Source organism: Schistocerca americana, unplaced genomic scaffold (assembly GCF_021461395.2).
Source record: "Schistocerca americana isolate TAMUIC-IGC-003095 unplaced genomic scaffold, iqSchAmer2.1 HiC_scaffold_352, whole genome shotgun sequence".
Taxonomy (NCBI): domain Eukaryota; kingdom Metazoa; phylum Arthropoda; class Insecta; order Orthoptera; family Acrididae; genus Schistocerca; species Schistocerca americana.
Genome location: NW_025726074.1, coordinates 15001 through 22500, shown reverse-complemented (window position 1 = coordinate 22500; position 7500 = coordinate 15001). Strand labels below are relative to the sequence as shown.

Genomic DNA, 7500 nt, shown 5'->3' with positions numbered 1-7500 from the left:
TGCACCACCACCCACCGAATCAAGAAAGAGCTATCAATCTGTCAATCCTTCCGGTGTCCGGGCCTGGTGAGGTTTCCCGTGTTGAGTCAAATTAAGCCGCAGGCTCCACTCCTGGTGGTGCCCTTCCGTCAATTCCTTTAAGTTTCAGCTTTGCAACCATACTTCCCCCGGAACCCAAAAGCTTTGGTTTCCCGGAGGCTGCCCGCCGAGTCATCGGAGGAACTGCGGCGGATCGCTGGCTGGCATCGTTTATGGTTAGAACTAGGGCGGTATCTGATCGCCTTCGAACCTCTAACTTTCGTTCTTGATTAATGAAAACATACTTGGCAAATGCTTTCGCTTCTGTTCGTCTTGCGACGATCCAAGAATTTCACCTCTAACGTCGCAATACGAATGCCCCCGCCTGTCCCTATTAATCATTACCTCGGGTTCCGAAAACCAACAAAATAGAACCGAGGTCCTATTCCATTATTCCATGCACACAGTATTCAGGCGGGCTTGCCTGCTTTAAGCACTCTAATTTGTTCAAAGTAAACGTGCCGGCCCACCGAGACACTCACTCAAGAGCACCCTGGTAGGATTGCAACGGGGTCCGCCTCGGGACGCACGAGCACGCACGAGGCGCGTCGCACGCCTTCAGCTCGCCCCACCGGCAGGACGTCCCACGATACATGCCAGTTAAACACCGACGGGCGGTGAACCAACAGCGTGGGACACAAATCCAACTACGAGCTTTTTAACCGCAACAACTTTAATATACGCTATTGGAGCTGGAATTACCGCGGCTGCTGGCACCAGACTTGCCCTCCAATAGATACTCGTTAAAGGATTTAAAGTGTACTCATTCCGATTACGGGGCCTCGGATGAGTCCCGTATCGTTATTTTTCGTCACTACCTCCCCGTGCCGGGAGTGGGTAATTTGCGCGCCTGCTGCCTTCCTTGGATGTGGTAGCCGTTTCTCAGGCTCCCTCTCCGGAATCGAACCCTGATTCCCCGTTACCCGTTACAACCATGGTAGGCGCAGAACCTACCATCGACAGTTGATAAGGCAGACATTTGAAAGATGCGTCGCCGGTACGAGGACCGTGCGATCAGCCCAAAGTTATTCAGAGTCACCAAGGCAAACGGACCGGACGAGCCGACCGATTGGTTTTGATCTAATAAAAGCGTCCCTTCCATCTCTGGTCGGGACTCTGTTTGCATGTATTAGCTCTAGAATTACCACAGTTATCCAAGTAACGTGGGTACGATCTAAGGAACCATAACTGATTTAATGAGCCATTCGCGGTTTCACCTTAATGCGGCTTGTACTGAGACATGCATGGCTTAATCTTTGAGACAAGCATATGACTACTGGCAGGATCAACCAGGGAGCTGCGTCAACTAGAGCTGAGCAGCCGGCCGCCCGGGAGTGTGTCCCGGGGGCCCGCGCGAACACGCAAGCGTCCGCTCAATTATTCTGCAAACAGGAGGAGGCTGAGCTCCCCTGCACGATACACCTCGAAACCCTCTCAGGTCCCGGCGGCGCGCAGCGCCGTCCTAAGTACTTGGTCGGGTTCGAGAGAGGCGCAATCGCCCGGAGTTTGGCGAGTAGACGCTTTAGGTGCGACCACCCGTGCTCCCAACTGAGCTTGCCGCTGCCGACAGAGGCCCGGGAGCGTGCTGTCGTGGCATTGCCGGCGGGAGACAACACGCGCCACCTACGGTGGCCGGCAGCTCCAACGCCAGCGCCACAGAAGGACAAAAGCCCCACTTGGGTGCCGAAGCGAACTCTCCCAGCACAGCGCACGCGCCAACACGTCCGCACAGCTGCGATACAAACCACCTGCGAGAACCGCAGAGGCGACCGAGCAGCAGACGGCGTCGCGGCGCCGAGCGCCGGGCGGCGGCGCATCCTCAGCGCACACAGTCCTCAATCGGACCAGCACACTGCAGATGTCCACCGCGCTTCGCACCGGGCCCGCGAGGACCTACTTTGGCCGCACGGCGCCGCGTGCAGGGTGCGCCGGCGCGCAGCTGCGCCGCCTGCCGCCTCCGTCGGCCGGCGCGCCTGCCACTGGCCGCCCCCACCAGCCGGCTGTAGCGCGTGCGCCCACGCACCGCGCGGCCAGCACGCCGGGAGGCCCCCCCTCACCGGCCGGGGACGGTCCCACCCAGCCACCGCCGCGTATCGCTTCACACCCACATGCCATTCACGTTCGTGGGCATGGTGGGTATCGCTGAAACAACCGGTTGGTAGCTCAACCGATCGTCGCCATCACTGATTCACCTCTAGCGAGAACAACCGCACCACAACGGTTTACCAGTTGTTCATTTGCGTAACGTCACCAGCAAACGTAGACGTCCATCGCCATTTGCAAATTCAACGATTGTTGCATGCCTGTGTCAGGTGTCACGACACACTATGTCTGCCCACATACACGCAACAACATGTGCACGCTTCGCGAACACGTGGAAGGTGGCCCCCGTACGTATGCGATGTCCATTGCGCGAACGACTGTCAACCGGCCTCTGTCGCATGTCGCAGATGTGGAACGCAGTGCACCATGCTGTCACGGTGTGTGAGAAGAGACGACTACGTCTGACAACACGCGCCACTACATCAACAGACGGCTCATGCTGATCGCCATCCAGGGCATACCACACTGCAATCCGGCTCTTATAGGGAGACGACACATAGCTGAGTGCACAACAGTTGGACCGCATGGTTCGCCGTTGTTGGCGCAGTCGTTGTACGGTCACATGTACCACGATGTATCATTCAGTACATGAGGACCAATGTGCAGTACAGTGTGTGATTTGGACGTACAACATCAGCGGACAGTTGACACAGGCCGTACCACAGCGTAGGCTAAGTGCTTCGCCATGCGAATGCCAATGAACAACTGCGAAGGGCATTGAGCATGTACGTCCTGCTGCCATCCACATTACAGTGTATCGCTGCAAGGTGTTTAACATGAAGCGATACACTGGGGACCAGGCAGTGCGAGTAGCAAACTATATTGCGGGGGTTGCAGTTAGGCAACACTACACTAATTTAACGCGTCGTATGACAATTACAGAGCGGGTTAAGGCCCAACGTGTGTTGGGTTAAGGCCCAACGTGTGTTGGGTTAAGGCCCAACGTGTGTTGGGTTAAGGCCCAACGTGTGTTGGGTTAAGGCCCAACGTGTGTCGGGTTAAGGCCCAACGTGTGTCGGGTTAAGGCCCAACGTGTGTCGGGTTAAGGCCCAACGTGTGTCGGGTTAAGGCCCAACGTGTGTCGGGTTAAGGCCCAACGTGTGTTGGGTTAAGGCCCAACGTGTGTTGGGTTAAGGCCCAACGTGTGTTGGGTTAAGGCCCAACGTGTGTTGGGTTAAGGCCCAACGTGTGTTGGGTTAAGGCCCAACGTGGGTTGGGTTAAGGCGCAACGTGGGTTGGGTTAAGGCGCAACGTGGGTTGGGTTAAGGCCCAACGTGGGTTGGGTTAAGGCGCAACGTGGGTTGGGTTAAGGCGCAACGTGGGTTGGGTTAAGGCGCAACGTGGGTTAGGTTAAGGCGCAACGTGGGTTAGGTTAAGGCGCAACGTAGGTTAGGTTAAGGCGCAATATAGGTTAGGTTAAGGCGCAATATAGGTTAGGTTAAGGCGCAATATAGGTTAGGTTAAGGCGCAATATAGGTTAGGTTAAGGCGCAATATAGGTTAGGTTAAGGCGCAATATAGGTTAGGTTAAGGCGCAACGTAGGTTAGGTTAAGGCGCAACATAGGTTAGGTTAAGGCGCAACATAGGTTAGGTTAATGCGCAACATGGGTTAGGTTAAGGCGCAATATAGGTTAGGTTAAGGCACAATATGGGTTAGGTTAAGGCACAATATGGGTTAGGTTAAGGCACAATATGGGTTAGGTTAAGGCACAATATGGGTTAGGTTAAGGCACAATATGGGTTAGGTTAAGGCACAATATGGGTTAGGTTAAGGCACAATATGGGTTAGGTTAAGGCACAATATGGGTTAGGTTAGGGCACAATATGGGTTAGGTTAAGGCACAATATGGGTTAGGTTAAGGCACAATATGGGTTAGGTTAAGGCACAATATGGGTTAGGTTAAGGCACAATATGGGTTAGGTTAAGGCACAATATGGGTTAGGTTAAGGCACAATATGGGTTAGGTTAAGGCACAATATGGGTTAGGTTAAGGCACAATATGGGTTAGGTTAAGGCACAATATGGGTTAGGTTAAGGCACAATATGGGTTAGGTTAAGGCACAATATGGGTTAGGTTAAGGCACAATATGGGTTAGGTTAAGGCACAATATGGGTTAGGTTAAGGCACAATATGGGTTAGGTTAAGGCACAATATGGGTTAGGTTAAGGCACAATATGGGTTAGGTTAAGGCACAATATGGGTTAGGTTAAGGCACAATATGGGTTAGGTTAAGGCACAACGTGGGTTAGGTTAAGGCACAACGTGGGTTAGGTTAAGGCACAACGTGGGTTAGGTTAAGGCACAACGTGGGTTAGGTTAAGGCACAACGTGGGTTAGGTTAAGGCACAACGTGGGTTAGGTTAAGGCACAACGTGGGTTAGGTTAAGGCACAACGTGGGTTAGGTTAAGGCACAACGTGGGTTAGGTTAAGGCACAATACGGGTTAGGTTAAGGCACAATACGGGTTAGGTTAAGGCACAATACGGGTTAGGTTAAGGCACAATACGGGTTAGGTTAAGGCACAATACGGGTTAGGTTAAGGCACACTACGGGTTAGGTTAAGGCACAATACGGGTTAGGTTAAGGCACAATACGGGTTAGGTTAAGGCACAATACGGGTTAGGTTAAGGCACAATACGGGTTAGGTTAAGGCACAATACGGGTTAGGTTAAGGCACAATACGGGTTAGGTTAAGGCACAATACGGGTTAGGTTAAGGCACAATACGGGTTAGGTTAAGGTACAATACGGGTTAGGTTAAGGCACAATACGGGTTAGGTTAAGGCACAATACGGGTTAGGTTAAGGCACAATACGGGTTAGGTTAAGGCACAATATGGGTTAGGTTAAGGCACAATATGGGTTAGGTTAAGGCACAATATGGGTTAGGTTAAGGCACAATATGGGTTAGGTTAAGGCACAATATGGGTTAGGTTAAGGCACAATATGGGTTAGGTTAAGGCACAATATGGGTTAGGTTAAGGCACAATATGGGTTAGGTTAAGGCACAATATGGGTTAGGTTAAGGCACAATATGGGTTAGGTTAAGGCACAATATGGGTTAGGTTAAGGCACAATATGGGTTAGGTTAAGGCACAATATGGGTTAGGTTAAGGCACAACGTGGGTTAGGTTAAGGCACAACGTGGGTTAGGTTAAGGCACAACGTGGGTTAGGTTAAGGCACAACGTGGGTTAGGTTAAGGCACAACGTGGGTTAGGTTAAGGCACAACGTGGGTTAGGTTAAGGCACAACGTGGGTTAGGTTAAGGCACAACGTGGGTTAGGTTAAGGCACAATACGGGTTAGGTTAAGGCACAATACGGGTTAGGTTAAGGCACAATACGGGTTAGGTTAAGGCACAATACGGGTTAGGTTAAGGCACAATACGGGTTAGGTTAAGGCACAATACGGGTTAGGTTAAGGCACAATACGGGTTAGGTTAAGGCACAATACGGGTTAGGTTAAGGCACAATACGGGTTAGGTTAAGGCACAATACGGGTTAGGTTAAGGCACAATACGGGTTAGGTTAAGGCACAATACGGGTTAGGTTAAGGCACAATACGGGTTAGGTTAAGGTACAATACGGGTTAGGTTAAGGCACAATACGGGTTAGGTTAAGGCACAATATGGGTTAGGTTAAGGCACAATATGGGTTAGGTTAAGGCACAATATGGGTTAGGTTAAGGCACAATATGGGTTAGGTTAAGGCACAATATGGGTTAGGTTAAGGCACAATATGGGTTAGGTTAAGGCACAATATGGGTTAGGTTAAGGCACAATATGGGTTAGGTTAAGGCACAATATGGGTTAGGTTAAGGCACAATATGGGTTAGGTTAAGGCACAATATGGGTTAGGTTAAGGCACAATATGGGTTAGGTTAAGGCACAATATGGGTTAGGTTAAGGCACAACGTGGGTTAGGTTAAGGCACAACGTGGGTTAGGTTAAGGCACAACGTGGGTTAGGTTAAGGCACAACGTGGGTTAGGTTAAGGCACAACGTGGGTTAGGTTAAGGCACAACGTGGGTTAGGTTAAGGCACAACGTGGGTTAGGTTAAGGCACAATACGGGTTAGGTTAAGGCACAATACGGGTTAGGTTAAGGCACAATACGGGTTAGGTTAAGGCACAATACGGGTTAGGTTAAGGCACAATACGGGTTAGGTTAAGGCACAATACGGGTTAGGTTAAGGCACAATACGGGTTAGGTTAAGGCACAATACGGGTTAGGTTAAGGCACAATACGGGTTAGGTTAAGGCACAATACGGGTTAGGTTAAGGCACAATACGGGTTAGGTTAAGGCACAATACGGGTTAGGTTAAGGTACAATATGGGTTAGGTTAAGGCACAATATGGGTTAGGTTAAGGCACAATATGGGTTAGGTTAAGGCACAATATGGGTTAGGTTAAGGCACAATATGGGTTAGGTTAAGGCACAATATGGGTTAGGTTAAGGCACAATATGGGTTAGGTTAAGGCACAATATGGGTTAGGTTAAGGCACAATATGGGTTAGGTTAAGGCACAATATGGGTTAGGTTAAGGCACAATATGGGTTAGGTTAAGGCACAATATGGGTTAGGTTAAGGCACAATATGGGTTAGGTTAAGGCACAATATGGGTTAGGTTAAGGCACAATATGGGTTAGGTTAAGGCACAATATGGGTTAGGTTAAGGCACAACGTGGGTTAGGTTAAGGCACAACGTGGGTTAGGTTAAGGCACAACGTGGGTTAGGTTAAGGCACAACGTGGGTTAGGTTAAGGCACAACGTGGGTTAGGTTAAGGCACAACGTGGGTTAGGTTAAGGCACAACGTGGGTTAGGTTAAGGCACAATACGGGTTAGGTTAAGGCACAATACGGGTTAGGTTAAGGCACAATACGGGTTAGGTTAAGGCACAATACGGGTTAGGTTAAGGCACAATACGGGTTAGGTTAAGGCACAATACGGGTTAGGTTAAGGCACAATACGGGTTAGGTTAAGGCACAATACGGGTTAGGTTAAGGCACAATACGGGTTAGGTTAAGGTACACATTGTTGTAAGGAAAGGTGTTTTGGGGGGGGGGGGGGGCCGGTTTGTTGATTGTGATTATCGTAAGTAAATGACTGCGGCATCATCTGATTTGCCACGTCAGGGTGCACCTTTGGCTCATAACAGGCGGCGCTCTGATTCCATGCTTGTGGCAGACCTGTGTCTTTCATTCCTGCCATTGTTTGTGTGCTGTGACAGGAGGCAGTATTGTGATGTTGGGTGTACCCCTGTGTAGGACATGTGTGGGTGTTGGTGGCTTAGCTGAGCAATGGTGGTTGTCGGAAG

General features: G+C 50.4%; 1 non-coding gene across 1 annotated transcript in view; it reads right to left on the bottom strand.

The window, feature by feature from the left end:
* LOC124580782 overlaps window positions 1-1374 on the bottom strand; it is a 1910-nt gene extending 536 nt beyond the window's left edge. The window contains exon 1 of the ribosomal RNA XR_006973310.1: window positions 1-1374. This exon is cut by the window's left edge and continues 536 nt beyond it. This is a non-coding gene — a ribosomal RNA (small subunit ribosomal RNA).
* Window positions 1375-7500: the final 6126 nt, after the last annotated feature.